General features: G+C 38.8%; 1 protein-coding gene across 8 annotated transcripts in view; it reads right to left on the bottom strand.

The window, feature by feature from the left end:
• ANO4 (anoctamin 4) overlaps positions 1–26,121 on the bottom strand; it is a 215,941-nt gene that overhangs the window by 184,477 nt on the left and 5,343 nt on the right. The window contains exons 1-2 of one of the 8 annotated variants that reach the window (XM_065044257.1): positions 4,165–4,705; positions 3,425–4,064 (exon numbers count right to left, since the gene is read on the bottom strand). The exons of 6 other annotated variants lie outside the window; for them this stretch is intronic. The gene's annotated coding sequence lies outside the window, so the exon portion shown is untranslated. Of the gene's footprint in view, positions 1–3,424; positions 4,706–26,121 lie in introns of those variants that run through there. One more of the 8 variants, XM_065044265.1, reaches the window with a different exon arrangement.

Below are 26,121 nucleotides of genomic sequence, written 5' to 3'. Positions count from 1 at the left end.
TATGGTGTAACACATTACCTTTGAAAATATTTGCAAACAGTTTTCAGAAGCAGCTTCGAAATAAACCACTAGCCAGAGCACAGCCTGGTACTGATGACTTCAGCTCTGCATCATACACATCCCAGTATCACTTCCCAGTCTGGGGCAGAGAGGGAAGCTGGGGCACAGCTAATCCACAGCCTGGATTCTTCAGCCAGTGACAGCTGCCTGCACAGGTTTTGTCAAAAAGGATATGAGCAGATAGAAAGCATAAAACTAATGAAGCACTATGAAAAAAAATGAGTGAGCTTTTGGTGAAAACATACCCTTTTATATTCACAACATAGATGTATATGGTTGAATATTTGTGGAGTATAAAGGTTTAAAGAACTTGCTTCTGTGGACAAGTTGAGTGAAGAGCGCATACTGAATATACACAGGAAAAAAAATAATGAAGGGACTTTGTCAGACCATTGGTTTGTCAGACCATTTTGGCTGGCTAAGGAACAGAGGCTTTTTTTTTTCCCCCTGCAGTTGTTTTCTATGCAGTCTTCAGCCTCCCTGCAAAGGAATTAACATGACACCATGCTGTGAAACAAGGAAGTACTATGCATGCATTCCTCTACTAAAGCATTCATAGGATTCCTAAGAACTGAAAAAGCACATCTACCTACTTTAATTTCATGGGTTTTTTTGTTTGTTTGTTGTTTTTGTTTGTTTTTTTTAATGGGGGTTTTAATTCTTTTTTCTATCTCTTAAGGCTTTTATAGAGAATTGCATCTTTATTTTTTAAGCCCTTGGCCTGCAACAGGATGTGCTGACAAGGATTTCAGGTGCATAGACTCCTCCGTTGCAGAACATACACATCGGGTTCCAAATGTAAGCATCCCACTGCAAGCTCATGTGGTTTAAACTGCAGAAAATATTTCAGAATTATTGTGTTTCCTCTCTTCTTTTTGCCTCAAGGCTATTTAGAAAGCACATTACATTATGCACTTTGGCTTTCAAACTTCTATAGAATAAGACATACAATTATGCACTTAGGCTAAAAATCAGCTTTTGCAAGATAGTCTTACTTAGATATAAATCATTTTTTGAGTGAAAATAGTCCTTTTGATGAAATGCGAGGCAAGAATGCAGGTTATTTTAAGGCACAGGAATACCTGGTTTTGTAATAATGATTTTAAAAATAAAAACATGCTGTACTATACTTAACTGTGTGATCTTCATTCTTATTTAGGTTGTGCATGTATTTTGCAAACCCTCTTGTTTTTTAAGTTTTTAGCAATTTTTTATGGAACAAAATGGTACAGTAAACAGCTCCACACACACAATTAGTTGTTACATTTAATCAAGAAAAGCCTAAGCCTGGTCTCTCCAAGGCAATGTCACAACCTGCAGGTACTTCGGACATCTTCCCAATGTGTGTCAACAAGACCCCTGCTGGTCTCATTTCACAACAAAAAAGTTTCTTTGCTGCTGTAAATTCATCAGCACTTACTGAAACTGGAAGAGGGCTGGAAAGGTGCAGACACCTTTGTTAGCGATTAAAAAAAATTAAGTAATTCATAGATCCTACACAATGCTTTTTTGCATAGACAGTGGGAAGAAGGTAAAGGTTTTTAAACAGATCATTGAGCTGCGCAGGTGCCCAGATAGATCTGCTCCCTGGCAGAGAGCAGGAAGGATGCAGGTTTGCAGCGCACCTTTGCCACCTTAGTGAGAAGAGAAATGGGTCTCGGGTTCAGCTGCATCAGCGGATCAACATGGTGGCAAAACACCTGGTCTGATGGGGGAGATGACTTGGGTCACTGACATCTAGGCTATGGGCTTTTTTGTGAAGACAATGCAGCAGGTACCTCACTGCACCATGAAGTCCTCTACCTGCAGGTCTGTGTAAGCCTCCTCTTCCCCCAGTACCTCAGTGCCTCTTGCAAGTGCCTAATGCTGAGTGTCCAGCTCTGGGCACACATACATGTTACCGATACAACCAGACATTACACCCAAGTACAGAGAAAGAATGGTGGATATTTAAAATAACTGCAGTGTTTGAAAGTTTTTACTTGTTTGGGAGGAGGAAGGAGTTACAAGCTCTGTTGAACTAAACAACTCATGTGAAGGAAAACCCTCTGAATTATAGGATAAATCACCAACTGAATAATTTTATTAAGCCACAATGTAAGACACATTAAACAAATAAAACCGTTTCCAGACATGAGCATATCTCTTGCTTAAGCCCAGAAAGGGCAATGCAGAGGCAGAATAGAAGCTTTATTCTTATCCTACGTCAGTAAAACAAAGGTGTAAGAACACATCACCTCTTTGCCTTGCTCTGAAGGCAGACCAGCCTGTGATGTGTTTGAGCCAGTGTTATATCTATGCCTTCAGTGGACCTTTGAAGACTTAGTAAAGTCTATTATTCCTGCAGTGTGTAAAGGCTATGCATAGTCAATCCACGTAATGGATTCACAACACGAAACACATTTAACTTAAATGAAATATTTTTATAGTTTAAACACACCAAAAGCAAAGGAATATATCTATTAGAAATCATATATTTGCACTTACTTTACATCTCATGCAACAAACTAGGAAAAAAAAAAAAAAAGTATGTTTAAGGGCACAGTTTCCTGTGAACTAAATAATGACCTTTCCTGTCTACAAAATCATAGCTGTTAAAATAGCTTAGAGTGGGGATTAAGCAAGCATAGATTTTCCAGCATTTAAATGTACTTCTTTTCTACTGCAGAGTTGTAAAGCACTTCAAAAGGCTAAGAATTTGCAACTGTATAGACCAGAGAGGGATGAGGGCTATTAGGCTGCCTATTCAGCAACTTCTTGTCCCAGCCAGTCTGCACTTGTAAGACGCAAAAGGTCCAACTTAACAAACACCTGATGTCATCGGCTTATACTGAAAATGCTGACAGAGCCTGTCCTTCCTACGCCAATGACAGCAAATACCAGCTCAAACCACATGTCTGCCCCACACTTGAACACCAAGGGGCTTCAGAGTTTTCTAGATGGCTACTCAGAGGCTTTCTGTGCCCTTCCAGCACAGTGGTGCAGACCCATAGAAATGAGTCAGCTTTACCAAATCCGTAATTCCAGTTCCCCAGAGCCTTATCCCATTGCTGCCACAGGCAACTGCGAGCACCGTTCAAGCCTCCCGTTTCAAGGACAAAGAGGCAATACTCAGATTGCGATCTCTACTTCAGAGCTCTGGGTCGGAGAGGGGAAAGAGCAAAATAAAGAGAAAACTTGCATTTTAGTTAGCCAGCATTTGCTATGAAGATGCTAAAAATCACGACTAGATATTGAGTGAAGGTCATGAGGCTTTTCTAAGAATATAGGGGGAGAAAAACAGACGGGAAAAGGGGGAGGGAGAGAGAGAGCACGAGCACTGCAGCAGAGAAGCTATGCTCCGCCAATACATGCTGGCACTTACCATAAAAATAGAAAGATCCAAAGAGAATCAGATTAAGGATCCTTTTTATCTCTCTTCAATAGAAAGATTTCCACATGAAGCTCTGAACACAGTTGTCCAGGGAAAAGCAAGGTTATATGACGATACACAGAAAACACTAACACACACCCGGTAAGTCCTTCCACAGCCTTCCAAAACCTGCAAGCAGTTTGTGCTGAAAAACCAAAAGGTACGAAGTCTGAAGACGACTCCTACATAGCACTGCAGCTAAACCAGACTGCTGTATTTCCAGTCACTCAGATCGCACTGTTTTCATCTTCATCTTCTCACCATTACTTACAGCCTAGAGGTGGGCTTGGGGGTGGGGAAAAGAGATTTCTCCTCCAAGTGGAAAGGAGCACAGAAACGGCATCAGCATTTTTAATCAGTCGCTGGGAGTGCCCAATCGCAGGACCAGAGCGGTGCCAGCGTGACAGCTGTCCAAGGCAGGGCAGCTTGGCTCACTGGCCGCCAGCACGGTCCTGGCTTGCCCAGGACCACTGAGGGGCTCATCTGCTTCTTAACCCTAGCGAGGTTTCTGTGCCCACATGCAAGCAAACTGCAGCGCTTTGAAAGCTACAAGCTTCTCTGGGTTGCTGTTCTGGCATGCTTTCGGTCACATCTGTGGAATAGTACAAAAACAAGAAAAGTTTGAAGGTTTACATATCAGCATCATTTAACTTGACATTAATTATCCAGCAGCTTCCTTATATAAAACATACATTAACAATTGCTTCCTCCTCAAAGGTTTATTTTTGGAAGAGAAGGAATCTATAAGAGATGTACAGCACAGCCCCACTGCTGTGAACTGCCTTGTTAGAGCTGGCGCTGGTTCTGACATGACATCATAGACCCCTGACAGCACCAGATCTGCAGAAAATACACAACAAAGGTCTCTCTTCCCCCACCTGCCACAATGACAATGGGATTAAATGTTTATGCTGCTATCTATCCTACCATTGGACAAGAAAAATGAGAGAAGAAAAAAAAAAAAAAAAGCCAAAAAACCTCAACTTAATTTGCAATGAGGATATTCAGGATCTGGAGACAAAACTTTCTATGGCATCTAACCCATTGAACCAATCCATACAGGAAAGTGATGCAGTCAACGTTAAAGCTGTCAAACACTAACTTCCAAAGGATGATCCCAACTCTAAAATACAAATTCTTGCATTTGACTACGGGGAATAAATTCTTCTGGTCCTACCATACAATGCAGTCAACATTGGAGCAAACCTAACTACAGCATGCAAATTTGCATTTACCTAAAGCAGACACTCTGCCAGTAGGCAAAGTTAGATGCCTACTTTTTCGGACCATTTTTAAAACAGTCAGTCCTGGATTTCAGCTGTATCACAAAGTGAACACGAATATCATCCGTCTGATATCCACATTTCAGAAGATGACAAGACTATGTAGTGGTAAGCAGGGAATGCAGGGAAAACAGACCTCAAGGCATTCCCAGCAGCGGTACCCATGTTATTTAGTCAATATCAAATGTAATTTAATACAACTAATCTTTTCTGAAATGTTCGAAAGTGTGAATATAATGCAAGGGTATACAAATTCCACTAGCAGGCAGCAGCGATTTTCACAGAACACCAAGCTGACATGCCATGTTGTTATCTTATTTTTTTTAAAACAAACAAAAAGGTTTCTCCCCTTAGGTGATAGGACATTGGAAGTTCCGTTACTTTCTTGCATTCATTTAGGTTTTAATAGGCTGTTTTCATGCTATCAACACAAGATGCATATATTTATTGCTCTCTTTTCATAAACACTGTTAGTTCAAAGAACACAAGATAACTGGTGTGAGAGATAGAAGGCATGGGTGAAGGACAGATCAAAAGAATAACTAAAAAGGAGAGCAGTTACCATATACAAATATTGCATATGGGATATATACGGATAACAGCACATATGCATAACCAAAATGAAAAATATAGTCCATAAAGGAGTGAGCACAAGAAAAGGAGGAAGCAGCAGAAGAAAATACATTTAAACTCTGCAGTAAGCTTTCAAAGCATATTACGATGCTAGCAGAAGGGTGATTATTGACACATCCCATGCTTGTTGAAGTAGGCTGCTTGTTTCAGGAAAATGAGTATGGGACACCTTCAAAATGTGCCTCAAGATACCCATTATAGAAGAAAGAGTGCCCACACACACCCCTAAGATCATGTTTTAATATTCATTCCACAGCCAAAAAAATAATAGTTGTGGTTTTTTTTCCCCACATTACATATAGCCAAGGTCCTGAACTAGGCAATAAACAGAGGAGAAATCAGAGACAAGCCCCTTGTAAACAAAATTCTCAATTCTCTCTTTTTCCTATAAGGATGCATGAAAAAAAACACAAAACAAACAAACAAATAGACAAACCTAAACTCAGACACTGGTGTAGCGGGTCTCTGGAGAAAAGAAAGCTAGGTCATTGGAAGAATTCAGTGGACAATGCTATTAATATTTTGCAATAGTCTCATAGCAAAGAAGCCTGGACCTGAACTTCACAAAAAGGAAGGGATTGGGGGGGTGGGTCTGTCCCCCCCTTTTGCCATGTAAACATGGGATGTGTGATAAGAGGCTGCACCCACAGAAGTAGGAAGAGCTGCAGTGATTCCAGCCACATGCTCTCTGGTGACAGGCATAATGAAACAAAATATATGAAGAAAGGCTAATAGAGTAATTAATTCCAGCTTTCAGCTATGAGCAGAGGATTGAACACTCAAGTAATTTAGGTTTAAGCTCCAGTTTAGGCCACCTTTGAGAATTTGGAAGAAGTCTCTGACAGATGTTCAAAGTGGATTTAGCGTGGATTTGCTGCTGTTTCTGGTGAACAAAAGGCCAAATTTCTTGGTGGTGCTTTGATTATAGTTGAGGGAATGGTTGCAAATTCCTTTGGAAACCTAATTTTTCCTCTCCTCCTTCATTTGCAGATGTTCCTCTTGATATGCCTCAAACTGTGGTTGGGGAGGACATGACCATGTGCCAGCAACACTGGCAACCTGTTTCAGTGTTATCTTCCAAATCATCTCAGGGATTAGGAGTGATGGGGGGAAAAACACGCATATGTCTCCAGAAAGAAGATAATTCTCTTTTCCATTTCAGAAAAGCAACTGCTGCCTGAAAAAAAATTTACTGAAGCTAGCTGTTCTTCTACATCTAGTTAAAGGAGAGAAAAAGCTCACTTTTAATGTAAAAGACAGCCAGGAACATGCTCACAGTCACAAATGAGGCTTGTTTTATCCTACGTATCTACCTATTTGTCCATAAAGCAAAAGAAACTCAGGACTAGGTGGTCCAGAACTGTTCTCTCTACTCCTTCCCAGTTATCTATGGGCCAACAGTTCAAACCAACAATTCCTGAGCTGGAAGGTAAAGGTGACACCCAGAATTTACTAAAGCTCCAATCTCACTACTGGAGCCTCAAATGCTCAGAAAGAAGCGCTCAGCTGAGAGCTCAGCTGCTCAGAAAGAAGTGAAGGATTTAGGAAGGCACAATGGTGATGGCATCTCCCAGTTTGCAGGTCCCAGCTCAGCAGAGCACATCAACAGGTGAATGAATGTGTGAACAAGACACATTGCTGACAGGAGAGGAAAGAAACAGCAGTAAGTGCAAAGGAACAAAGCATGGATTTCAGGGAGAGGTGTTTAAGTTTTCGGTAGGTAATTTAGGTGCCAGTGTTTTGTTTCTTCATGCTGTAAGGATCACTCCTGCATGCAGAAGAAAATTTTGATGCTCTGAACGAAATGAAGCAGACAAGAACGTAATAGTGAAACTAAGAAAGTAAGAAATATGTCAAAAATTCCTTCCCTGTTTGGTCAGGCTTGTGACCCTTCCCAAGGTGCTCAGCACAGCTCTGGTGTCCAGTATTCAGCAGTCTGATGAGCAGGGAAGTTTCTGCTAATGCTTATCTTGGCAGAAGGTGACTGAGACAAATTAGTACTTGGTACTGCTCAGTTTGAACATTCATCAGCTTTCAGATTCTGCTATTTTTATTATCCGTTAGATTGAAGCGCTTTCAGTTATTGGATTTCTAAACTCTACATTGATCTATTGAGCACTGAAAAAAAGTCTCTCCTTAGTTAACATCTTGGGACATTCAGTTGTTTTCTGGTCTGTTAGTCTGTCATATGGTTACTTTGCAATTTTTCACTTTTTTTTTTTTTTTTTTTTTTGAGGTCAAGTAGGATTTAACCAATTCTTTTAAAACACTGTAAAATAAGATACCTTTCTGCTGATTCTAAAATAATTAAATTTCTGGTTTCTAGTTAGAAACTATTGAGTGAATACTGGAACAAAGTATTTTAGGTATTGACATAATTTTTCCCCTAAATACAGAACAGAAATATTTGCTGAATATTTATGCTTTTAACATTATTATGGGTAATTCTATTATTTCTACAACAGAACTATAAGAGACCAACACAGTTTAAGTAAAAGTTCAATTCCTAACAGACTGTAAAATCTTTCCTAGTTATAAGAGGCACCTTTCAATTTCCTACTGTATACAACACACATTAATATTCACGGCTGTCAGTATAGCCAACAGTTTTTTTCTCTTTTATAATTTTTATCTTACAGATACAAAATGAATATATTTTTCTTAAAAAGGCTTCACTCTTCGAAAGGTATGTCTTTTTCCTTGGAAAATGTACAATGTTCTTAAATGAATTTAAGGTAAATGAAGAATTAGTAATTTATTTTTTTTTTAAGTACTTAATTTTTCAAATCTCTTAACAATGACACAGGAATTATCAATATCAGTCCAAGAAGAAACTTAATCAATTTTGTTTTCTAGAAAAGTGGGGGTTTCGCAAACTTTTGTTCATGCTGCTGATGCATCATTTGAAAATGGGTAAAGGAGGTTCTGAACTACACGTACAGATGGAAAGGAAACTAAAAAGCATGATGGAATTCAAGGTAAAGATGTTGGTTAAGCAAAATTGAAATTACCACTAATCGTTTCTATCTTAGAGTTTTTTTGGGTTTTTTTAGTCATCTGCACAAACATTTCTGAAATACTAAAAATATCTAGATAGAGGAGAGGATAATAAGTAATCAGCTAGAGTCACTTTCATTTCTGCAACATAAATTTATATCTAACACAGGTGGAAGTAGTATAAGTAACTGACAAGACTGTGTGGAGAGAAATGACCACTGCTGACTATGGCATCTCAAATTCTAAGGAGAGACCTTCTAAGACTTATTTTATAAGAATAAAAAAATACAAGCTTTTCAAGGACTAAACCAAAATGCCTGGGAAAAAAAAAAAAAAAAAAAAAAACAGTTAATAAAAAAAAAAAAACACACCCAAACCTATGTTTCTCAGCCCTCATTTGGCAGAAAAATGTGTAATGACCATGACTGCGTCCCAGAGGTTTAGTATAAAAGGAATTTATCTAGGGAGTAATAACAAGCTGCCCAGAAGGATTTTTTTCACTTATGGAGAATTTTCCTAGTTGTTTTATATAAACGAAATTATTACAGGTAGATTCATTGTGGGAAAGGAGCACAGGCTTCTGTACTCACGTTTGTGAAAAATAAAAAAACAACAACACCCCAAAACCCACAACACCAAAACAAATAAACAAAACCAAAACACTCACAAATTCTAACATTGAAGCATAAACATACAATGTTTTTCATTTTACACCAATGTGATAATGTTCCTCCCACCTCCTCCCCTCCTTCCCAAAGGGGACGGTAAAACCAAAGCTGTATAGAGGTAGCTGAGGGACACAACTCATACCAAGCATACCATTACCAGCTCCATGGTCTACAGTATCGTATTTGGTCTTTGACTTAGGACCTCAAAAAGGTCCTTTATATAAATCAAGTAAGAAAATTATATACAGCTAATATTTCTTCAAATATTAAGTACAGCTTTTATTAATGCATCTTCACGGTGGCTCTAACAAAATCTCAGCCTGAACCCGTAGCTGGTAGGTGTAAGCAGAGAACGTACAGACCTTAACAAATTGAAGTCTTGATTTAACGTTGCTTTTTAAACTGGGTAATCAATACTAAATATTTAATGATTAATCATTTTTAAACCTTTAAACTCAGTTACACCACTGTTGTATAACTCCATATTAATGATATTTTGTTCAATAAATGTAAAGCTACCATGGACCTTATCAAGATACAAGTGTCATAACACATGAAGCAGTTAAAACACTCTTAATAGATCATAATTTAATAGAATAAAATATTCTGTTTATTTCTAGCAATACAACAATAAAGCAAATCTTACAATAGCCCATAAAAGTTACCTCTTTTGTAAACGAAGGACTTACACTTGTATCTATGCTAAACCTAGAACAGATGGACTGGAGATAATCTGCTCAAAATGAAAAAAGTGTTAAGGCTTTTCCTTAAAAGGTACAGGATGTCATTTTGCCACACATCTTTGTACCTCATTGTCAATGCAAACAGAAAAGTTTGCTGTTCATTTGAAACAAAGACAAGAAGGACAAACCTTTCCAGGGTGATTGATTGGAGAGTGATGATTTAGACTACATAAAGCACAATCTCATAATTGGAGCCCAACCCACAGATTAGTTCCTAGTATGGATAACCACAGCACTAAGACAACATGCTGTCCAGGTTCAGTTATCTTCTATTGTCAAAACTTAGATCTAATTTCCCATCTCACAAATAGAAAAATAAAGGAACCTTTTTAGAGCCTGTGGCAACATCTTCTGTCAATAGGTTAGGAATTCAGGGTAGAGGCAAGAAAAATAAAATCTTCTTTTGAATGAAGGGTTGATTCTTAAACACTGAATTACCAGCAGTAGAAGATGGTGAGATCCAAAAGTTGGTGAAGATTCAGGGATAACAGTGCACTGCAGAGGACAACTACAAACAACTACAAACAAACCTTTAACAAAGCATGCAAATTATAGAAAAAAGAAATATATATACATATATTCTTCACTTATTGGTCCCCAGGTATTGTTTTCATTGTTGATTGTGGACCAAAGAGGAGCGGTAGGATGTTTTTACCTTCAAGGAGACTGGCATGTTATATCAGGTCACACAGCAGGGAGAGGCTGCAATACTGAGCTCCTGAGAGGAATAAGGAGAAAGACACCACTAGAAATCATAGGGCCAGATGCCCAGAACAGAGAGGCCACCAGATGCTCCTGAAGGCTTTGCAGACCACTGTTAAAGCAGGTGGCTTAGAGATGTACCAGACTATCAGTCAAATCAGAGGTGATCATACACAAATCATTTATCTTCATGAAAGGAGAAAAATGAACTAAAGTTAATGCTGAAGCAGAGAGGAAGGACCCAGCACAGGTAGACAGATCAGAATGGACTCAGCAAAGCATCACCTGGTGAATTGTGCCCTGTATCCAGTGCACCGTTGCTTCTGTGACACAGTTTCATAGCTGCATTCAGCCCTACTTCTAGTGCAATTTGCAAAATAGATGGTGAGAGGAGTTGCAAACAAAATATTAAGAAAACAGCACAGATATATGGGAGAAAGCATTAAAGCCACAGACAGGCGACTGAGATTTGGAGAGCATCCCAACATGATGAAGCAAACAAAAATATCAGTTAGGTGATACGTGTGCACACATGTACATGTGTGACAAGCATTTGAGAGTTTATAGTAGCAGAGAGAGTGGCTGAGTATGTAAACACTTGGCACCTTCACTGCTAACTTGTAAAATAAAACAGTAACTAAAAATGCATGATCTCTATGAAGACCCAAAGTGTTTTATTAACTCTCAATCTGAGGTTCACCATTCCTTAACTAAAGGCTATGAAACCATTTTAATTGATCAAAATCTAAATTGATCTGTCTCTGTTTTAATTGGGGGGCTGGACAATATGATTTTGAGATGTCTTCTAAGTAACTCTACAACCCCCAAAAAAGATAGACCGAAGAAACCACTCACATAGAAACAAAACCATAATCATAACCACTGATGAACACACACTCATCATAATCAAAGAATCTGAAAAGAGCTTGAATACCTTAATAAACTGTTATTTCAGGCAGAATCAGAAAAGAAGATAATTTTATCCTGGGTTCTTCCTCCCAGCAAGGACCCACATAAAAGGTCCCATAACAACAAGTTCCAAAAATTGGCTGACCGGTATCTGGAAAGTGACCCCATATAATGATGACATTTATTAAGCTAACTCATTACCTATTTAATTGGTCCATTATTTCAGCTTGTTCAGAAGCAGACCATTTAAACTGGCTCCATGTTTGGACTTTCAACCTTTGAAATGTTAGGAATGCAACAGACATTAACTAACCACAAAGACTCATGATTTACTTGAGTTTTCTGACTTTTAATGGATTTTTAATGTAAGAAAAATAAATGTTAGAAATGTCACGGTTAATAATTCTGTTGGATCTCTGTAACACCAAAACCAAGAGGGAATGAAAAGAGAAATCCTGAAGTAGTTTATATAGTTGGATCTATATCATAAATGCATCATTCCAGGCCTCATTCATAAATACTGCCAGCCACCAACAACAGTATTTCAAAACAACATTTTAATAGTAGCTCACATCCCCTTGTAAAAGGTCTTTTGAAAAGAGCTCGAAAGAACTGGCTCCCCACCAAAAATAAATGGTATAACAGGTCATTTAAGATCTAACGTAATTGACAAAATGTAACAATGTAACAAAACGAGTATCTGTTTGTGACAAACTCAGTATTGTGTGTGTATTTACTGATAATCACCTCTGTCTATACTACAGTGACACATAAAAATGTGTAAGCCAAAATACACAAGTTCATATTTTTAGACCATTGGTGATTCTCCAGTGTAGAAAGAAAGCAGCAGCAAAGCAAGAGCTTAAAGTTGTCAACACAACAGTTTCTTCAGCTTGGCAGGTAAACCAAAGAGTTGCGGGGGGGAAGGAAAGAAAGGTTTTCTACAATATTTGTACAGGTTCTTCTAGCTTAGTAAGTCAATCACCTTTACAGGACAAAGATATTTTGACTGAAACAGACAGAAGTGCTTTAATTAGTTCTTGTTTTACGAAATGCTTTAATTTAGATGTTGTGGGGTTTTTTTATGTGAAAAAAAAATCATTCTGAATTTAAAAAAAAAAAAGGTGTTTGACAACTGGTTTTCAGAGTTTAAAAATATATTTTTGGAAGAGAGCCCTTGAAAAATAATGTTCGCAGTGTAAGACTGTGCTCTGCTTGTTCACCTTCAACACATATCCTGGGAAATTAATAACGTCAGGGCACTGAGAAGCCAGATGTGCAGGGCAGCAGGTTCTGCACCTAATCATAGAGCTGCTGCTCAGACACACAGGACCAGTCAGGAGAGCCTGGGGAGATCTGTCACCTGCCTAAAATGTTAATCTAAGGAAAAAAAACACCCAAAATATCAACATTTTAGGAAATATCAATATTTCCCAAATGAAACACCCTCATCTGAAAACATCAAAATCAAAAAGGCACTGACATTGCTACAGCTCTGCTTAAATAAGATTATTTACTAAATTCCACCTGTATTCACTGTTTTAGTTCCCATTTCCTGCCTCTTGCACATCCAAAACTCTTCTGGTGGTGAATCTATAATTTATTATTTTCTTATTATTTTCATTGTAACTGCTTTTATATTTAATTTTTAAATATTTCACCCACTCCAGAGTGCCTTCTCATTTATAGCAAGGGAAAGGAAGCAGTTCAGCCTTGGACACTTGCTGGGAACATGGAAGAGAGCTACACATTGATACCCCATACCTGGAAGATGGTAAAAATACCAAGTCCTACACAGTTCAACAAAAAGAGTCAGGAAGAAAATCCAGATGTAGCCCAACAGGCCCACTCCTGTAACTGATAAAAATTAATTGATGTTGATACCTGGAATTAATGTTGCTTTAGGTCTTAAGCCTGAGAGACCGATAAATCATACGCAAGGAAAGAAGATTCAAGGGGTATGAATACCCTTGGTGGAAAAAGCTGTTGTGTTTGAAAACTGCTGTTATTATGTGAAACTAAGACTGGGTGGAAAGACTGCTGACTTAAGTGCTGATTACTCTGCTGTTAAAGCATCATGCACGCAGCAGTGTCCAGCCGACACTAACAATACGCTGCAACACTCCATCTGTGGCTCCTCATGTGCACACTGTGGGGGGAATGTCCTGTGCAAGGTACAGGAGATAATTGGGCAACAGAAATAACAAACCAAACTTACACACTTTTTGCTTATCGTGATCCACCCTCAGCTTCCCCAACACCACTAAAGACTGATTAATGACCAGTGCATACTTGGAAGTATTAGCTGCCATTTGCACTTATATTTTTTCAGCTTTAATATTACTATCATCTGAAGTAAAACACGACCTGAAGACAGCCCTGAAAGCAGGAAGTGGTTTTGTATCCAGACATGCTCTGGCTCTCTTTTCCTGAGAAAGGTTCTTTAAAACCAACAGATTCCCCCAACCAGCTTTTTGACACACTCCACACTTCCAAAAGCCACAGACTCAGAACAATTTTGCTATTTTGCCTCATTTTTATACTGTTCAGTTCTGCATTTGAAGTGCTAGTGCGGCTGCGGAAGATGTAATTGCTTTGTTATTCAGATCAATGGCCATTTCCACACTAAACAAAGACCATCAGGAAGCAAGTGACGTAAGAAAAAATTATCACCATAAGTATCTGTATAGAAAAAAAAAAAAAAGTGATGATAAACCAGAAAAAAGGATAATTTTTCACCTATACACATGGAAAATCAAACGAGACTCTGATCAATTGGTTACAATCATCTATGACATGTAGAAAATAAATCAAACATGATTAATATCAACTCTTACAATGAAACTTTTTTTTTTTAAATTCCTTTCACATTCCTCACATTTCATTGATATTATTGCCTGGGGCTCAGAAAGGAAGATTTTATTGGATTACCATAAAGCAGTAGAACAGTTAGTCTCATAGTCATCAACCCAGAAAAACTCATTGCTAATCTTAAAGGTAGTCAGACTCAGTATATAGTTAAAGTCAGAAAAGCAGCTTACATTCACACTTTCACGTGTCTCCAAGATGATGTGTGGTCATGCTGTCCTGATCCCTGCTGTTACAGAGCTGGCTGGAGGAGAGTGAGATGGGTTTTGTTCCCTGGTGTCTTCAAAATTTCCACTGGTTTCCATTTTGGAGTTGCTAGTTCAGGTGATAAATTCTGGACCAGAGAAACACCTCCATTTTCAAATCTCAGCCTGAATTTGACCCAAGCAATTACAAAACTGCCCTACATCAGTTAAGTCAGGTCAATGCTCCCAGCTACCATGCTTCAGGTTATTTATTCAATAAATTCAGGTATTAAGCACAAAAGGACATACAGAGCAGCAGAACCCTTACACACAGTCATCCCCCCCAGGACAGAGGCAGGCTGAACCCAACGCCCACGTTCGCTCTTTTGGCTGAGATGAGGTCTTCTGCCCCTTAAACGCACTTGTGTTTAATGGTGCATTTTTGGTATCTCTGTCTAGGCAGACATGTCAGTTTGCTAAAGGAGGTTGCCATAGATCTACCCACAGGTTCAGCTCTGGCCAGGGCACAAGTCTCCTTACAAAGTACTGCTGCTTCTCCTTCCGTGTGGCAGGTCCTGCTGTGCCTGTCCTGCAGGCACCCCGGCCCTGTTGAGGGAGAAAGGGGCTGGAAGCCACAAACCCCACTGAAGAGACTGCAACACCAGTTCCAGGACAGCACAGGTATCTCCTCGGCACAAAAGTCTAAGCCTCTGAACAGCCCAGCATGGAAGCAAAGCCATTTCATCTTCTATAACACCTGTTCTCAAACATGGCATGAGGTGGCCAAAGCAGGACTGACCTGTTTTTTCCACCACCTTTGCTTGTGAGGACACACTCATCTGTACCAGATGGGAAAGTTTCTCCCTGTACCTTGGCCTCTCATGACTCCAGTCCTTAAAATGGCCTTGCAGCTTGCCAGAAGGCATCCATCCTCTCCTCTTACACTTCCCAAGTGGCTGCCTGTACATACTTGCTGTAATTGAAGGAGTAACATACATTAAGTTTGCTAGCTTCATTGGGATTCCTTTTTAATAACAAGACTGAAAAGGTGAAAGCAGTACAAATTTATTCTGTCAGAGCCAAAGGCTTCTTCTTGATGACAAAGTTGCAGAGGAGAACAAAGAACCAAAACTGGTTTTATAAGATGACAGAGCCTTCCCTAAGCTGTCACTTGAAACTCCTGAAGCACCTTTTTTTTTTGTTCTAGGGGAGAAAAAAAATAGGGCTGCTGCATGCCTCCAGAGCTGAGCCCTAAAGGCTACCCTGGGGCCAGTGCACCAAACCACTTGCCTCCTGCCCAGGCAAAGCCTCTCAGTTCTCATACCTGCATTTATGCACAGCTTCCTGAGTTTCTGTTGTTGCTGGTCTCATCTGCATTCTTAACAAGCAGCAAAGCCACTCCTGACATCGCATCCTTCTTCAACAACCAGGGCTACCATTTTCCAAGCCTGAGATATAAAAGCACGGGGGTGAGACCTCTCCTGTTCCTAAAGCCCCTCTGATCACACACTGTCATCATGTTCTCTGCTATGTTTCTCCAAGCTTAGGCAGCTTTTCAGGTGGTTGCAGGGCCCTCAGGACCATCCCACTTTTTCATGAATAAAAAAACCATCCAGAATATTTGTCATATGCTTACCATTTCCATTTGGCTTTCAGCACACCACAGTGACCAACCACACTGCAGAATGAAAATGTAGAGGATAGGTCTGGCATGCAAAAGGAGCCTTCCAGCTGTCCCACTGAATCAGAAATTGGTTTTCTTGCACAGGCTAACTTCCTCAGCACACCCCCCTCCATGCACAGCAGAGTCAAGCACAGTTTCTCAGCTGCAAGTTGTTATTGAATAAAATGAGAAAGAAAAAGCCTTCTGAAGTCTGAAAGTAGAAGTCAGTCCTCAGAAGACTTCAAGATTTTTAAATATCTGCAAGTGTTTCTGCAGGCACCCAACATTACAGAATGCCAAACTTCCTTAGGAATAAACGCATTTTGAGACTATTAAGTCCAAGCTCTTGACAAAAAGTTGTAGCATCGGTAAAGGACTTTGTTTCTATTTCAATGCAGACCAAATTCTTCCATTGCTTGAGCTACCAAAATAGTTCATGTAAGGAAAAGCTGCCAAAACAGTTTTTGTAAGTAAAACTTCCCAGAAGTCTCCTACTGACTAGTTTTCCTGCAACCAGCAAAGATGCAATTGGAGGTCAGGTACTCTCATTGAAGAGGCATCAACCAAGATACTGAGCATTCCAGACCCAATCAATCAAAAGATTTTAACATTAATCCTAAAGCACATGAGAGCACCACTGCAGTAAAAAGGTTACTCACATGCTAAAAACCACACTTTAGCTAAAATATTTTGCTAGATCATCCATGATGGTCCCAGCAGTATTTATGATTAATTGGCTTATTTATCTAAGAAAATTAAGGGCCTCTTCAGAGGAATGAACGCAAGGTCTAGATCTTAAATATGCATATGTTTTAATTTGGTTAGAAAAGAAAAAACAATTATCCTAATAACTTTAAATACTGTAAACATGAATAATCAGATATTAGTATTTTCAGACTGGTTTACTGACACGTTTACACTGATTAACTATTTACTTTTCCAAAAGTGCTCTGCATAAAGACATCTAAATTTGTTAAGCAAATGCACTGTGGAAAGAGTACCTTTGCTTTGTATAAGGAATGAACAGATCAAAGGAAGGTGAGGAATTTAACACAAATGTAAGTGTCTTAAATGCCAGAAAACTCTTGAAGACGACTATTGCATACAGAGATGGAGAGTTGGGGATTTTTTTATTTAGTTTTTTAAAGACAGCCATGCACATGATCTTCACAGTCAAATGAATACTGAAATGGGTGTAAACACATTTTTAAATGAAATATAGAAATCTACAAATAATCATGCATGCCATCAATTTCTAGACAACTGGCATGCTTGAAGTGTCATGTCTCTTTGAATTACTTCAGAATGAAACCTAAATTAGCGTAAAATAATTTAAGACTAAAATACATCTATTAAGTCTTGCAAGATTCTATGTCATGCGTCCTCAGTGGCCAATGAGAATTTTAAACTCTATTCCTGAAAACAAAAAATGAAGCTTTTTTCTCTGAGTCAAACCTTCCTCCATACGTGCCTGAGACTCATATAGATATTTTAATGAATTATGTAACAAGGTACTATAGTCTTTCACCAAAAAAAAAGGATTCTATCAATAAAAAATAAAAACATTTTTGATTACTCTTGAACTAGAGGTCGCTGGGTGCAATTTATTCTACAGGATCTCAACAGAGCCTGCCAACTTCAAAAGAATAGTGTGGCAAAATACTACAGTACTTTCCACAGCTAAAGAAGGAAGACGTGACTCTAAATACACACACGAAGTAGTGAAAGAAGATGGTGTCCTTGTCAGCAACATGTCTTGTGAGGAGTGGTTGAAGGAGCGGGGGCTGTTTAGCCTGGAGACAAGGAAGCTGAGGGGAGACATTATTGCTCTCTACAACTACCTGAAAGGAGGTTGTAGCATGGAGGGTGTGTCTTCTCCCAAGTAGCAAGCGACAAGACAAGGGGAAATGGCCTCAAGTTGTGCCAGGGGAGGTTTAGATTGGATATTAGAAAAAAGTTTCTTCACGGAAAGGGTTGTCAGGCATTAGAACAGCAGTGGAGTCACCATCCTTGGACATGTTTAAAAGGCGTTTAGACAGGGTTCCTGGGGATGTGGCTTAGTGCTAGAAATAAGTTATGGTTGGACTCAATAATCCTGAGGGCCTTTTCCAACCAAAATGATTCTATGATTCGGTAATATTATCACCTAATCAGGAAACACTATACTACAAAGTATTGTATTAAAATTATTCTAAGATACAGACTCAATAAAGCATTTATTGATAACAATTCCTTATTTAAAGAAAAACATGTATATTGCCAGTCAAGTTGACTTGCATTAAAATTTTCATTTACATTTTTTCAGAGTTAGATTTACTATTACTTTAATAATCGGTTAGTAAGTTGCTCTAAATAAGAGTGAACGGTATGTTCGTGATCCAGGAGCAAAACCACTGCCTCATGAAACTGCCAGCAATGGAGAAACTGCATCCTAAAATATGCATTGAAACTACCTCAGCCCTATATCAGTTCTCCTACATGCATAAGCCCATTAAATAAGAGTTTCAGGGGCCCATTTCTGTGAAGATAACCTTATCTGACATTATTTCGAAGTGTCTCAGAAGCTGTTTCACTGAAGCTGACATCAGTCGATCCCCAGATTTTTTTCACAAAGCCATCTTCATTCAGCCATTGACAGTTCTTCCAGTTCAGTTTTCAATTATTTACTGCCTGATTCATATAACTGAGCTCAGAAAAATATTGACTGACAGAGTTTCAATAATATTTTTAATAAAAACGTCTAACATACCATAAGATTCAGGGTTGGCAAGTTATACAAAGATAATGTTTCTGGACTAAGAGCCCATGTACGGACACGCATGAATAACTTCACTAAGACCAGGAGATGCTGTGCTTGATGCCTGGCTGTTTACAAATGCAGAGGCATTTTTTCTACAAATGGCCAATTTCAGCCACTGTTTTATTGACAGAATTTTCCACATATTCTTTGAAGTAATTGGCCTATATACTTGATACACATCCAAAGAGTTGTTAGGCACTGAATTCCTTTGCTATAACTTCCATTCATGCATCCTAACCTTACATAAAAAGCTTGTTTCAGCAAAATGGGTTACTATTTTGCCAAAATAAGGATTTTACTGTACTTTAGAGACAAATCTCTATATTTTGCAGTTTCTTGCTTTCTATTACCCAAAATGTAAAATATAGAGCAGAAGAGGTAGTGGAAGAATTAGAAAAAAATATCATGGCTCTTTATTATAATCAGAACTCAGTATAAAGTATTACTAGATATATAACCTTTTCATCAAAAGCCTGATTTCCACAGTGACCAACACATTCTCTGCTGTTGTTTTGTTTTTTAAAGACCTTGTTCTTCAGTGTCACCTGTCCCCACAATTAGGATCCAAAATAAGCTCAGAGAAATGTGTTGTTTTTTTTTTTTTTCTCCATAATCTAAATCAAGTGATAGGCTTAGGAGCTAACACAACATCAGCATAATGCATGTTGCTTTTTATCTAAAGCAGTGTGATCTGATTATCAAAACTCACCCATCCAACAGAGTAACTAGTAGGTACTCTACTTTGGTGAACATGCTCATCAAAGAATTCTTTAAGTCATCTGGATGACAGTGACAAGACAGAAAACCACTGTTTGAGCTTATCATGCTCCAGCTTTAAATTATGTATGAATATAACCTAAAATTTGATGTGTTGGGTTGCCACAGTACCAATTATAACGGTACACAGAGTTCCCAGATTATGTCCGTTTTCAAGAAGTTTTTACAACAACTAAAATCACCAGTAACCCCTAATTACTGTGAGTTTATGTAGCATTCAAAATTTATATAGTATAGACATAGCCCACTTCTCATAGCAAATTGCATCCACTATTCACCTGCCCAGCACATTCAACATCTAATTCAAATCCACATCCTATTTTTAACAATGACTCATTTAATTTCATCCTCTTGTGGTCTCAGTTCAAGGCTGTTATATAACTCAACCTGGCAAAACATATAGCTAAAATTTTTTACTGTTACACGTTCATTGCTTGCTCATAATTTATGGAAAATGTTTACAAATACGGGTTCTAATCTATTAGCTCTACTAATAACAGAAGGGGTAATATTTTGTTTAGCCTGCTGTCCTGAGGATCACCTAGAGGGGTCTGATTTCTGCTCTTAGTCCATCAAACACTGCCCTTGTGACCTTGCAGAATAGTTGGATAATGGCTCCACCTTTCTGCTTCTTTTTCCCTCTCCTACTATCCACAGAATGGCATAGTGCAATACCTGCCTAAGAAGGAGAAAAAAAACCAAACACCTGTTTTGAACAAGATTTAGGTGCAGCATCTTCTTATCTTTGTGATGCTCTCCCTTCCTCCATAAACTTCATGTCCAATAACTTATTTTCAATCTGCAGTATTTTCACCTTAAAGACTGAAGTTTTTCAAGGATGTGAATGACAGTATTTTTGGCAAGGGAGAAAGAAGCACCTAGGGGAAGTACTTAAAATAAAAAAGAAAGAAGCATGTAGGTATTTGTGCATGAGGTGTGTTTGCAGTTTTTAGTCCTGATGTACAAAAGATGACTGGGTTTTGAGAACTTGTCATTTGCAAAGCAGCAATTATTCTGTAATCCCACAGTGGTATCTGGTATGTGCATATCTTTTCTTCCTATGCAGACAACAGGCAGTAAGAGTCCATTTCAGGGGATTTCTGCAGCTTTATTTCCAGGATAGAAGGGAAACAAGAGGGTAGGAAACAACAGACAAAAGGAAGCAGAGAGAGCATGCAGAAAGAGCAGTTGTGTGACAGCAAAATAGGGCTTGTTCTATGAATGCAGTAATACCAAAGGCAAACACAGGAACTGACAGAAGGCAGCAGGGGGTGCTTCTAAAATACATGTAAACAAATTATGCTATATTTGAATATCAGTTTTGTTCATCCTGGGTTAGATTACCTTATACTGCAACACCCATGGGTCTTTCCATTGGTTCCAACAGAGTTTAAACAAAGTCCTGAATTTCAAACTAAAACGTAAGGGAGCTCCTGCACTCTGTTAATTAGGATTCAACTACAAGCACATCAGCAGACTTAGGAATTCTGTCTGAGGTTATTTGCCCCCCACAATAAATGCTTCTTGGTCTCATCCAAAAGACATTGCTTAGACATAAATGCCATGGAAATATTAAGACCTATCAGAGGCTAGCACAAAGCAGCAGATAAATCTACTGGACAGTAGGTCAGCAAGTACCAAATAAGCCCTTTCTTACCCATTATAGAACCAGAGGCTCACAGCTGGTAGCCGGCCACAGACCAGCTCTCTGGAGCATAGTGACCTGCTCTCACCTCAGCCTTCGCTGGCCAGTTCAGCAGCCTGGCACCTCCATGGGCCCATGGACATCCATCCTGACCTAGGGAGAGCCACAGGCAACACTGTGGTTTGCTCTCCTTTTTGGTGTCAGCTTTAACCTTTGAGTTTTCTGAAGCCCCAAGTCAAGCAAAGCACCGTGCCCATGAGCCAGCGGGTGGGAAAACACTTCTCCTGCAGCAGCCAGCACAAGAGGAAAAGCTACATGGAGGTTCCTCCAGCTACCTCCTCCTCCTCAGAGCCAGGCACAAGCAAGCTGGGGGCAGAGATACACAGCTGGAAGTGCTTCTTTCCTGGAAAAAGTATAAATGAGGAAGGGAAAAATAATAGGTAGGAAAGGGAGGACAGATGCATGGACACAGAAGAAAGAGCTGGGCAAGAAAGAGAAGGAAAACAGTAAGAGATTTTCAGAGGTATGTGATGAATATTAGGGGAATGACTAAAGAATAAAAAATATAAAAACACATGGAAAAATTAGTAAAGAGAAGGAAATACAGTCGGTGAAAAAGCAGACAGCATAGCGTTTTTCAAACTGGCATCTTATTTCTGGAAAATGATTATCCTTCTTTTAATGGGGGCGTGATGGGAAACAAAATAAGTTAACTTAAAGCAAGCTTTAAAGACAGAGAAAGAAAATAAATGAGGGCTTATTGGAGCTACTGTGCACAGTTCATTCCATTTTAATGATATGGCTCTTGCTCTCTGTCTTAGTCTTGTACTGCAGTGCTACACATGAATGCTTCCTACTTGACATTTGAAACTCTGACACGTGTCCTCTCTCTTTCAAAGGACCAGGACTTCATTATCCACATGTAAAAAAAGGTGTTTTCTTTATGGATTTCCAACATTAGCCTTGTTTTGTTTTCTTTTTTCTGGTTCACTCCCTTTAACATAGCTATCAAAATGAGATTTATTAGAAGGTTCTTTTTTTTGAAACAGGTTTTTCCAGCACAATGATATATCAGTTACAGATACAACACATCAAGGTTTAACCATGCTATATTCTCTAATGAGCAACAAAATAAAAAGTATTCTATTTGCAGACATTCAATTTCTCTGGAGATAAAGAGATGAAGTTGGGAAATGTCCCATTTTGATTCTGTAAAAGTTAACAAAAAGATATTCAATAATAATTTTCTGCATGCCTTTTACTATATACTAGTATTTTGGTTATAAAATACGTAAGATAGGTAGACCTTTCACAAAGAAAGGTATGTCATTGACAGACGAGTGAAACAGATGGCTGTTTTGCACAGAATCATTAAACCCCTATAAGATTTGAAGAGCTAATTAAACATTTCCTTCTTGCAGTAAGTCTTAAAGATTCTTGAGCATCAGAAGGCTGCAATTGGAAGAGCGGTACAGAGACACACCCTTACGTAAAAAACTGTTCTTCTGTTACTGACCAGAACTCCATCCTAACCCTTTTCTGCATTAACTGACTAGCATACAAAACTAGAATATTGCCCAGAGAAAAAAAGTCTGTATGAAATCTGACATTGAAATCAATTCTTGTTGCAGCAGTAGTGATCCATGGATATTGCAGAAATGTATTCAAGACAGAACAAGGCAACCAAAACACATAAAAACTTATAAATCCAAGTCTGTGTTAGCTAAGTAGCAATTCAAGAAGACTGTGTATTACAGACCATCTGAGTGTACAAAGCACCAGCCATGAGCAAATGGTGATAGCATCAGATTCCAGTTTAAATTTATGCAATAATACATCAACCTCAGATCAGCAAAAAAGCCAAATAGCCACATTCTAGACAAAAAAACCACCACCAACAACAAAAAAGCCAGGCCTTGTAGTTCATTTCAAAGAGATGTTAGCAGAAAGAGAAGGCTGGAGAGTAAATGCACTTCTAACTCTCAAGATGCTCTCTAAGGACAAGCACACCGATACAGCACTACAGGAGGCGTGTATTAGCATTGCCAGTGTTAAATACCTGCAACTGACAGAGCATGTTCCATGCTGGTTACCATTTCTAAACACACATTACAACAGGAAATAAAGGCTCATCTTGCTTGGACAAATTTTGGTTTCTCATTGGTATGAGGTAAGAACCATTAGAGAATTAGATAAATTGATTTCAGTGATTTCAAGTCCAAAATTAAATATACACTTAATTGTTTCGTTGGATCAGAACTAGGCAGCTCAGCAGCTTCTGGCCTTGATCCTGTAATATAGTCAGAAGTTTCACAATGTTTATTTCCTTCCTTTTAAACGTGAGGTTTTTAGAATGATGTGTGCATTTAATGTAAGCCAGAGCCTTGAAACTGGTTAAGTATCTGTTTTTAGATCTCTAGAAGAATAGACTCAATGGCGCTTTCTGTCCCAAGAGTCAGCAAGGACACTAATGTTACTAAAATACTCAATATTCTTTTTAAGATCATAATTCATCATACTTATTGAATGCATTATGCTTTTTAGCCATTTCAGGTTTAGACTTAAACACATCTAGTCTCATTCAATTTGGGGGAAAAACGCATACGCTGCATTTCAGGAGCAAAAGATGACACAGCGCTGCATGAAAGGCATTCCATAACAATGTGCACTCCCTCTAAATTTGACAAAAATAGTTAGCAGTCGTCATTCGTAACACAGAGAATCTGCTGGTGGCTGAGTGAAAGAATTGAGAGAGAGAAACCTGTCCTCTTCATGGCCACACTGATTAATGAACAGAGAGACGATACCTGTGTTAGCAGACAGGACAGGAGCCAAGGCAGGCTCTGGGCACTCAGAGCACTAAGATGAACCCAGGCAGTTGCCAACTGGGCTGCATTGTTTCTTGGGTTCAGCTGACTTCAGAGGTTCCAAGTAACATTTCTGCAAATTATATTTTTACTTTCCATAAACATCACTAGGAGCTCTCTATTAGACAATCTCTATTCCACTCACTTGTAAGACACTTCATGGAGAATACCAAACAACCCTCCCCAAACAGTCTCTGCCTCAGTGTAAACATAGGAAGAATACAGACAGAGAAGCACAGGCAGTCAGTAACACTGCAGGTACAGCAGAGTTTGCCCTTGGCAGTTAATGAGCATGAAAATTCAAGTGAGGATTCTAATCAGAAGTAACACATGTGTTTTCTTTTCACTTCTCAATTTCATAATTTCATCAATCCCTTCATAGCTGAAAGCCAAGTAAAATGAGCATACAACCTCAGAAATAACCATCACCTTTCCAATTCCCTTCTTTCTGTCTTCACTTTCTCTCTAACATACAGACTGGGTAGTAGAACTCCTCAACAAAAATCAGTGCATCACTGCAAACCGTCGAGCAAAGTGAGCCACTGACTTCATTACTTGTTTACAGGTTAATACGCACTGAGCTCCGTGGAAATTCTGTCTCGCTGCGTCCAGGGCACCGCATGTTGCTCTGCATCTTTGATAATGATTTCGACCGTAGTAAGGAGTGTCAGCACCACCTTGTGGCTTTTGTACGCAGGCCCCAGGAGTTAGGCAGTTTATGAGCCCTTCAAATTAAGATTTGCAAGTGGGACCTGTTAACTCTAAGTGCTAACACCAGTAGTTGTGTCTTCAGCGTTGTTTAGTGGTTTCTTCATACTCTGAAGATTACTGGCTAGGAATGGATCAGATGCCTGTTCTTCAGAACCAGCTATTTCCCAACATTTGTAAACATTCAATTATTAAACAAACAGAAACTGAAATCTGCTGTCTTGGTTTTTCTTTGTTTTCGAACTGCTTTTGTTTTACCAGTCTAAACATTTTTTACTCTCCTCTTATAAGATGAGCTCTGCTCTCCCACTTTGTTGTGGTAGTTCTTCTCTGCTTAGGCTCCAGTATGTCTCTATACTTTTTGAAAATAAGTAGTCAATTCAGCTAAACAACTTTAATCTCTCACTCTGTGGCCCATATCTCACCTGAGATATCCCAGGCTTCCATTTGCTTTTTCACAGCTGCAGCACAATTCTGATTAGTAGCTGGTTTTATCTTCCTCTGCCATTTCCAGCTGAGGACTCACAGCAGAAAAAAAATAAAATCCTGTTATACATAGCCTTGGAACCTGCACTATTATATTTGATCACTTTTCCTTTATTCTGTCACCAAAAGACATCCATTTCTTCCTACCTGACATTCAGATTCTCCTCTGTATTGATGATGTCTCCCAGCTTCAACTCAGCAGCATATCTCACCAATGCACTCCTTCTTCCCAGGCAGAAGTAATTCATAACAATATTAACCTTGTTTCCCAACCCATACTGAGAAAACTCCACTATTAATCTTCCTCTGATTCAGTACTCTCCCTCCTAAGACTGTTGTCATGTCCCCCTCAATCATCTGCTTGTTCATGTCTTCTTAGTCTCATTTTTCTCCAGGTGAACAAATAACTACCTACGCAGGCCAACACTATTCTTTTTACAAAATTCAGATAACATTAAATCTATTGCACTCAATTCCTTTTCATCTAGCTTATCAAATAAATTTAACTGGAGTACTACACCATATTAAAAAGTAATCAGTGTCACAAATTATTTCTTTATATAGCTTTTTAGTGTTATTGTGTGATTTAAAACAAGCCTTGAAAGCTCTGTTGAAAAACATATGGAAGCTGCAGAATTAAAGAATTCATTTAAGTATGCATTTAGGTGTGCAGTTACATAAAAATCGAGAAACATATAATAAATTAATTTGACTT

This window comes from Columba livia, chromosome 1 (assembly GCF_036013475.1).
Source record: "Columba livia isolate bColLiv1 breed racing homer chromosome 1, bColLiv1.pat.W.v2, whole genome shotgun sequence".
Lineage (NCBI taxonomy): Eukaryota > Metazoa > Chordata > Aves > Columbiformes > Columbidae > Columba > Columba livia.
This window is presented reverse-complemented; position numbering and strand designations above follow the sequence as displayed.